Raw genomic sequence first — 9,938 nt, 5'->3', positions numbered from 1 at the left:
ACTACAGTCTCTGTCAGAAGGGGAATGGAGGGATGGAGAATGAGCACGTTACATACACACACACTGTGACCAACGACCACCACCACAACAAATAATGAAATCGAAATTCAACTCCAATCTCTCCTAATTCGTATATATCAGTGGATCAGTGACATTTCCGGCCATTTAAATCGTGAAATACGTCCCATTTATGGAAGTACTTGCTTCACCGCCACCGAATTTTTCTACGTGGCCCTCTTTCTTTTCTCGCTCCCATCCTCTATACACTACAACAAAGATCTTCTACTCAGTGCTACGCTACCCAGTTAGCATGCTAACGTTAAATTAACGTTAAATTAACGTTAGCGGTAAACGTTAATTTAACGTTTACCGCTAACGTTAATTTAACGTTAATTTGCTCATGTGATAAAACGTTAAATTAACGTTAACATTTAACGTTAATCTAACGTTAATTTAACGTTAATCTAACCATAATATAACGTTAAAATTAACGTTAATTTAACGTTTTTGCAAACATAAAAATAACCAAAATAAAACCAAAATCAAACCATAATATAACGGTTAGATTAACGTTATTTTAACGTTTTTTAAACGTTTATTGCTAACGTAAAAATAACCAAAATAAAACCAAAAAGAAACGTTTTATTAACGTTTATTTAACGTTTTTTTAACGTTTTTTGCTAACATAAAAATAACCAAAATAAAACGTTTTATTAACGTTTATTTAACGTTTTTTTAACGTTAGCATGCAAACATAAAATTAACCAAAACAAAACCATAATCAAACGTTCTCATGCAAACGTTAAATTAACGTTCACATGCAAACGTTAAATTAACGTTCACATGCAAACGTTAAATTAACGTTCACATGCAAACGTTAAATTAACGTTAACATGCAAACGTTAAATTTACGTTCTCCTGAAAACATTAAAATAACATTTGCAAATACAAATTTGAATCAATGCACAGAAAATTCAAGATCACAAATTTTATTTAAAATTTAAATTGTTGAGGTCTTTACCAATTCAATAAGTGAATACTAATTTGATAACAGTAACACTTTTAAAATGTTGAACAATGCATACTAAATTCCTTCAATTGCTAAAACATGAAAATGTGAACTAAAAAAATATTACAACACATTTTTCAGTCTCAGTAAAATACCACAGCATAGTATTATCAATCGGGCAGACAAAAATTATGTGTGGACTTAATCTCATTGAAGCAACGCTACATTGACTAGTTTGAACTTGATAAAAAAAAATCATCAGAAGGCGGTAACAGGATCAGCAATTAAGAATTTCAATCACAATGCGTTGGTATGGGTTCATCAAGGTAAATACCATAGGGCTGTGCAAACTCATTATCGACAGCGATCACTGTTAATGACAAAATCAGAGATGAAAACAATACAAAGTATTTGCACAATCAGTAATACAAGCAAGTCAGTAGCACAAAATATGAGAAACAAAGGGATGTAAGCGCTATTAATGCATACACGTGTGACAAGCATGTAAAGTCTCTTGTTCATTCCAAAGCGTGTTATTCTCACAGGTGCCAAGAAAATTGCTTCCACATAATCTCACTTACTCTTGTTGCACATGTCATATAGCAGAGCAATTACGTCCCTTTGCTTCTCAGATCTTAAAATAGCGCTCTGCTTCATTTCATTAAGATTCTTGCTATCACAAAAGATATTAACATATTTTGTGGAGTAGCTAGATGAAAAACAATCATCGATGAATAAAAATTAACAAGCAGCAAGACTGCATGTTTTCTGCACCACTTTGCCAAACATGTGTGTGCACAGTGAATATTTGTTTATGAACTGTTGGTGTTAGTCCTGAATGATGGCACCCATGTAAATGAGGCTTGATGCCGGGCTGCTTTGCAAACACAGCATTCAGAAGCTGTGGGTCAGCAAAGGTGTTGAATCTTGTTAGTGAGATGGCGCGCAATGATGTCCTGTAGCACTAGCAGCTGCCTGCACTCGCTCTTTGACGCTGGTCAAACTTCTGGTCGTTGGTGAAGTCCACCTCACAGAATATGATGATGGTAATGGTGAGGGAGTTCAACTTCTGTTTGAACTATGTGGCCAGGCCCAGCTCCCTGACTTTGAAGTGGTCATAATCTTATGCAGGATACCAACCTGGGATAGAGAAGGAAAAATGGTTCTTAGTCAATGGCTGGGATTAAATCACACACACACACACACACACACACACTAACAGACACATACACTAACAAAAACATACACTTACAAACACACATACACACACATTAGCAGTAACAAACACATACAATACATGTACTAAGAAACACACCCAGGTATACACACATACACAGAGACACACAGGCGCGCATACACACACACACACAGGCGCAAGTCCACATATATATGCAAAATCAAAAGTCTCAGCCCAATTTGTAACAAGAGAGAAAGAGAGAGTGTGTGTGTGTGTGTGTGTGTGTGTGTGTGTGTGTGTGTGTGTGTGTGTGTGTGTATGTTGCAAGCATTACACAACTGATATTGAAATTAAGCACCACAGGAAAAAACAAGTCGCGTAAGGCGAAAATACATTTAGTCAAGTAGCTGTCGAACTCACAGAATGAAACTGAACGCAACGCAACGCAGCAAGACCGTATACTCGTAGCATTGTCAGTCCACCGCTCACGGCAAAGGCAGTGAAATTGACAAGAAGAGCGGTTTAGTAGTTGCGCTGAGGAGGATAGCACGCTTTTCTTTACCTCTCTTCGTTTTAACTTTCTGAGCGTGTTTTTAATCCAAACATATCATATCTATATGTTTTTGGAATCAGGAACCGACAAGGAATAAGATGAAAGTGTTTTTAAATTGATTTCGAAAATTTAATTTTCATATTAATTGTTTTATATATATATATTTAATTTTCAGAGCTTGTTTTTAATCCAAATATAACATATTTATATGTTTTTGGAATCAGCAAATGTTGGAGAATAAGATGAACGTAAATTTGGATCGTTTTATAAAATTTTTTTTTTTTTTACAATTTTCAGATTTTTAATGACCAAAGTCATTAATTAATTTTTAAGCCACCAAGCTGAAATGCAATACCGAAGTCCGGGCTTCGTCGAACATTACTTGACAAAAATTTCAACCAATTTGGTTGAAAAATGAGGGCGTGACAGTGCCGCCTCAACTTTCACGAAAAGCCGGATATGACGTCATCAAAGACATTTATCAAAAAAATGAAAAAAACGTATGGGGATATCATTCCCAGGAACTCTCATGTCAAATTTCATAAAGATCGGTCCAGTAGTTTAGTCTGAATCGCTCTACACACACACACACACAGACAGACACACACACACACGTACACCACGACCCTCGTCTCGATTCCCCCCTCTACGTTAAAACATTTAGTCAAAACTTGACTAAATGTAAAAAAGACGACACTGAGTTAAACAATTCACTTACTGGTCAACAGTGTGAACTTTCAGCACAGACAATGGAAACTTCGATGTTTTTCCCCCTTCTGATTGAATGACTTTGGTACAATCATCTGTCATCAATGAACTCATCATTCTTCCCACCAGTCCAGACACCTTCCCACCAATTGCAGACTTGTTTGTTATCTGAGCGAATAAAAGTCAATATAAATACATGTCATGTGCACAGGAATGAGAACAAGGATTCTCAGTTAGGCAACAAAAAAAAAATAGGTGTGGTTACGGTAACATAGCCAAAATAAAATAGGGTAGGAAGGTAGGCAATCACTTTTTTTTTGTTTTAACTTTTTTTTCTAACGTGTACAAATTAAACCTAGTTGACAGGGAAATAAGTGTGCGACTCAGGCGCTTTCGCTTTCATTGCGTTTTCTGCACTCGTTTATTTGGGGTTTTTTTGTTGTTTTTTGACAAATGTAATAAAAAGTTATAGGGTCGGCCCAAAAAAATAGGGTAGGTCGGGTTACCGTAACCACACCTATTTTTTTTTTAGGCCTTATCACAAAAACAAAAACAAACAAGCACAGAATGACAACATGTTTTCCTAAATTTTATTAAACTTAAAGACAGAAAAGTTCATCATACCAGTCCATCACTGAAACAGAAACGGTTGATATATGAATTTATATGAGTGTGTGTGTGTGGGTGGGGGGGTGGGTGGGTTGTGGGTCTGTTGCAAGCAATAATTATACATGTACCAAATTGTACTCACTGTTTTCAAAGCTGATAATTGTAAACCTTGATGGGTTGTCCCCTTCCAACTGCATGCTTTGGTACAGCCATCCTTCAGACTGTGGCCCCCTCCCATTGCCACCTCTCTCTCTCCGATTGTAGACAGGATTTTTTTCATCTGAAAGAAATAATGTCCAATTAATACGAATTTGCACAAAGGACTGGAAACAGAATTGAAAGTAATTCTGATTTAACCAACAAATTTACAAAAGCACATTGATAGATTATTTTCCCTAATATGTTCCAACAGACAGTTGAGTAATTACAGGTCACCAGAAAGGTCCACCACTGAAACAGGTACAGTTCAAATTGGAGTTTGTGTGTGTATGTACATGTGGAAAGGGGTGGGGTGGGATGGGGGATGCGTGTGTACATGTGTGTGTGTGTTTTGCAAGCATTACACAACTGATTATATAATAATTACACAACAAATTGTTCTGTCAGTTACATTGAAAACTCATTTAAAAAACCCACTTACTGTTTTCCAATGCAAACCTTCAGCTTGTTGAAGAATGGAAATTGGTTTTGCCTTTTCCCATCCAAATGCGATGAACGGCCATGCCATCAATCAGCTCACTGTTCTTTTGACCAGTTAAGGCACCTCCCCACCAAATGCAGACAGTTTTTTTGTGGTATAAATCTGAAAGAATAAAAGCTATTTATTATGCACAACAGAATCATAAAAGGATTCTTAGTTAAAATCACCATTTCAGGCAACAACAACAATAAAGAAACGCAAAGAAAAACAGCAAACACCTAAACACACACACGGTGACACACACACACAGTGACACACACACACACACCTAAGAAACAAAGCAAACTTTTTAGTCTCATCAGTCATGTATTCCAAGAGATAAAAAATACATCTGATCTAGTCTCAATAAATAATTAGCAAATCTATCTTCCAAGTTCCATGGCATAGGCAATACGAATACTCACTCAAAGTTTGTAAAAATCTTGAAACCAGTCCAGTTATGTCTTGCGCCTTCGGTCTTAGTATTGGACTGTCCAGTCTGGTTCGTTTCTGTTGGTGTATCATAGTGCTCTTGCAAAGTTCTGCCAGTGCCAGTTCCCAATCTTCCTCCATCAGCACAACTTGCCGTTACGTCCTTCGATAACTAGAAACGAAAATTCTGAGTGACCTCCCTTGATCGCCAAGGGACATTACTCTCAGTCTCAAACTTTTCACTGTGGAACTGGAATCGAAATTAAAAAAAGTTTCTGTAACAGTTTTTAACACGCTAGCAACTTCAAAGTCAGTGTGACTGCTGATACATGTATAAGATAACATGCTACACTTCAGCATATCAGGAATACACACTACAGATCTTGTGACGCTGAGGCGAATGGCAAATGGAACTTTCAGCACTGAAGAAATTCAGGTAATGTTTATGTTGTGATTCACGATCCGTTGGCATTGTGATTGTTGACTTATTTTTCATACGAGTCACAAATATCAAAGCAATATCATGCATAACGATTGGAAAGGTGGATTTCTCTCTCTTTCTTTCCTGCCTTCTGTCTCTTTCTTTCTCTGTTTCAGTCTCTCTCTGTGTCTTTCTGTCTCTAGACTCTCTCTGTTACTCTCTCTCTCTCTCTCTCTCTCTCTCTCTCTCTCTCTCTCTCTCTCTCTCTCTTTCTCTCTCAATCTGAAAATTTCTCTCTCTCTCTCTCAATCTGATACTTTCCACACATGTGCACCCAGGGCACTTACTGTTCAATCTTACAGCTTCAGGTCAAATGCATTACTGTACAGTAAATATTATCTCAGGAGAGGCATGGGGAGTAATTTTCGAAAATGATCTATTCAAAGACACTTAAAACAAGGTTTGATTGACAACTGCTCTCTCCCTCCCCCCCTTCCCCCCATTCCCACTCTCTATCTCTCTGTCTTCATTAACAAGTAAAGATTTGAGTGTGTTTAGACTATTGTAATTAATGCAATTCACACATCAATGCTTTCATTGCAGGGTGGGAGGAATTACCATGAGGATGGAACAGAAAGCATTCACAGGGATGTAAACTACAAGGTACAACCCCGACATTCTGGCTGTTGAGGCCAAGTAAGTGTGTGTCACTGTGTGTGTCACTGTGTGTGTGTGTGTGTGTGTGTGTGTGTGTGTGTTTGCAGGTAAAATCCTTGTTTAACGCTAAGATGAATGTTCCAGCAGTCATATTATTATATAACAGAAAATCATATTTGAGAGAAGGCAGTGTTATTGTCAGGCCTCAGCATAGGGTCATTGATACATGTAATTCTTGGCTGGTCGGCCATCACATCATTTCGACATGCAGGAGGTCTTCTGACAGAACAATTTGTTGTAGCTGGGACATCTTTACCTATACATATTTTTAGTCAAGGTCCAACTGACATTCCATTGTCTTAGTCTGGGGAACATTTTTGGGAAGGTGTTCTGTGTGTGTGTAGGTGGGGTGGGGGTGGACGGGTGGGTAGGGCTGTTGTCCGTGCCAGGCAGCATTGACATAGAGCATTTCATTCAAACACAGAATGATGCTATCAAAGTTAGCAAATTCACAGAAGTAAATTCAACAATATTGGCATAATGCAAAGACAATTTAAACCTTATTTACCTTCAGTTCTATGTTCAGCAAAGAACACCAACAAAGAAGACATAATTATAGTGTTTACACTGAAGTTCTCAAATAACACTGAATTCTTTATGTTTTAAGATTGTTGCATTCTTTGTCTTTGCAGGTGTCATAGCATGTGGAGCAGATCTTCAAAGTCGCCTATTGCAGACATATCATCGTCTGCACTGGTTGTATCAACAACTTTTTCCATGGCTACTGCTGCAGATTTAACAAATATATCGTCTGCTGCAAACTTAACAACTTCTGTGTCTGCTCCTGCTTAAAATTCAACAATTCTTGTTGACTGGTGCTGCTGCAAAGTGAATGACTTCTTTGTTTGCTGCTGCAGATTTAACAAGTATATCGTCTGCTGCAAATTCAACAACTTTTTTGTCTGCTGCTGCTCCTGCTGCAAACTCAACAACTTCTGTGTCTGCTCCTGCTTAAAATTCAACAATTCTTGTTGTCTGGAGCTGCTGCAAAGTGAATGACTTATTTGTGTGCTGCTGCAGATTTAACAAATATATCGTCTGCTGTAAATTCAACAACTTCTTTGTCTGCTGCAGATACTACACATTCAACAACTTCTGTGTCTGCTCCTGCTTCAAATTCAACAATTCTTTTTATCTCCTGCTGCAAAGTGAGCGACTTCTTCCTCTGCTGGTGGTGTTGCAAATAACCTCATATTTCCTTGTCTCTTGTGGCATCATTTTGGATGTATAATATATATATATATCTGCAAAGAACTTTTTAAACCCAAAAGATGGAATAGAATTGGTAAATTTCTAGGTACAGAACCTAAAAGTGTGGTATATATATATCCAAACTCACTTCTAGAAACTTTAGAACTGATTCAACTTTTGACATTTTTATCATGGTTTTATTTTTTATTTTTTATATTGTGGAAATATCAAGGAATGATGAATAAATGTTTACAACATATTGTCAAAACATGTTTCTAATGGTTTTATTTATTTTTCTTGTTTTGTTTTATGTTAGCATGTACACTCTTTGGCTCATAATATGAGACCTGGCCAGTACCATCCTTGCAATGAGACAGAGATAAAAAAAAAAATCAACAGCCTGCATGCTCTCCGGATTAAGTAATACAACAAGATCATATAGCGTTAGCTGCAAAGTTAACCGTTCTCACCAAAAACCTTTTTCAAACTTTGATTTGACTTTACATGTTGGTGTTTGCTTGTCTTTTTTTAACATGGTTTTTAGCTACATATATAACACTACAACAACAGCAGACAGAAAAGACTATGGGAAATGCATCTTCAAATAAGAAAAAAATTTAAAAAGCAAAATAAAAAATTAAATAAAATTATTTTCCTTATGATTCGTTTGATTATGTTTTTTGGGGGGTTCTTTTTAATGTTTGCACTCAACGTGAAAAATACGTTCAAACAGCCATTGTATTATACTTTTATTTTGGTCAAATTGATATTAGCGGTAAACGTTAAATTAACGTTAATTTAACGTTATATTATGGTTTTATTTTGGTTGAATTAACGTTAAATGTTAACGTTAATTTAACGTTTATCTTGATGAGCAAACTAACCTAAATCTAACGTTAATTTAAGGTTAGCCATAAAACATGAAATAAACGTTAGCCATACAACATAAAACTAACGTTAATTTAACGTTACATTATGGTAATTTTTTTTATTATTTTTTTTTACAAATACATTTTTTTGAAACGTTTGTTTTTGATATAATATGTCAATTTTATTTTTTTTACATTTTTATTTTTTTCAAATTTTGTTTTTTCAAATTTTTTTTTTGTTGCTTGTTATTGTTAATGTCAATGTTACCACCACAACAATAACAACATTTTTTTATTTTTTTTTATTTTTTTGCTTTTGCTTTGATTTTGAACGGTTATGTGTCAACGTTTATTTAACGTTTTTTTAACGTTTCAGTGCAAACCGTTTTTTTTGTGTTTTCGGGCAAACGTTAAATTAACGTTTGAAATTGGTTTGATTTTGAACGGTTATGTGCCAACGTTAATTTAACGTTATTTTAACGTTTCAATGCAAACCGTTTTATATTGGTTTTCAGGCAAACGTTAAATTAACGTTTAAAAATGGTTTGATATTGAACGGTTATGTGTAAACGTTTATTTAACGTTATTTTAACGTTTCAATGCAAACCGTTTTATATTGGTTTTCAGGCAAACGTTAAATTAACGTTTAAAAATGGTTTGATATTGAACGGTTATGTGTAAACGTTTATTTAACGTTATTTTAACGTTTCAATGCAAACCGTTTTATATTGGTTTTCAGGCAAACGTTAAATTAACGTTTAAAAAAGGTTTGCCATGAAAACGGTTTGCTTGCTAACGTTAATTTAACGTTAATTTAACGTTTGCTTTAGAACCGTTTTTCTGCTAACGTTAATTTAACGTTAATTTAACGTTTAATGCTAACCGTAAACCAAAATCTAACCATGCAAACGTTAAATTAACGTTAAATTAACGTTAGCATGCTATCAGGGTAAGATGTTGGTGTAACCACAGCCGAGTTGTGTAACTGCCACGGTCAGAACTGAGCAGAGACTGGACGCTTACAAAGTAGAGAACACTACAGTCTCTGTCAGAAGGGGAATGGAGGGATGAAGAATGAGCACATTACATTATTGCATTATGAGCATAACACGGTGGAGAATAAATGTACATCAAGCGTTAGAGAGAGAGAGGGGGTGTGGGGGCAATAAATGTACATCAAGCGTTAAGTGAGAGAGGGGTGTGGGGGCAAATAAACTAACAGCTAAATAAAATCATGACCGTGAGTCCAGCCGACCGACTAACGGACACTAGACTGACTGGCTGATGCGCGCACACACACACACACCTGACACACACACACTCACACACATACACAACGGCCCGCACACACACGTGCGCGCGCTTTGAAGTTGGGCAACTGAAAGGCAGAATACATTTTCTTACCCGCCTCATAAAACGAAGTCCTCGAGTCGGAGGTTCTGTGTCAGACATGGTCAGCCTTTCTTGCTTTCTCGCCATACAGTTGCAAACTGGAAGTGGACCGAAGAATCTGGCGAAGCGGCGGGCCGGTTCGCAGTAGAGCATAACAAACCCAGTGAAGTTGTCACGAGCC

The 9,938-nt window shown here is 36.5% G+C and overlaps 2 long non-coding RNA genes across 2 annotated transcripts; one reads left to right on the top strand and one right to left on the bottom strand.

Moving 5' to 3' along the window:
- Window positions 1–973: 973 nt before the first annotated feature.
- LOC138968834 (uncharacterized) lies at window positions 974–5,301 on the bottom strand. The gene is made up of 5 exons (XR_011456294.1): window positions 5,161–5,301; window positions 4,697–4,858; window positions 4,199–4,336; window positions 3,458–3,615; window positions 974–2,149 (listed from the first exon to the last, which is right to left on the bottom strand). It is a non-coding gene; the product is annotated as an uncharacterized lncRNA (long non-coding RNA).
- A 162-nt stretch (window positions 5,302–5,463) lies between these two features.
- Window positions 5,464–8,430, top strand: LOC138968835 (uncharacterized). Its single transcript, XR_011456295.1, has 3 exons — window positions 5,464–5,603; window positions 6,192–6,284; window positions 6,938–8,430. It is a non-coding gene; the product is annotated as an uncharacterized lncRNA (long non-coding RNA).
- The last annotated feature ends 1,508 nt before the right edge of the window (window positions 8,431–9,938 follow it).

This window comes from Littorina saxatilis, linkage group LG6 (assembly GCF_037325665.1).
Source record: "Littorina saxatilis isolate snail1 linkage group LG6, US_GU_Lsax_2.0, whole genome shotgun sequence".
Classification (NCBI taxonomy): Eukaryota; Metazoa; Mollusca; class Gastropoda; order Littorinimorpha; family Littorinidae; genus Littorina; species Littorina saxatilis.
The sequence above is the reverse complement of the archived record's forward strand: the minus strand, read 5'-3'. Positions and strand labels throughout refer to the sequence as shown.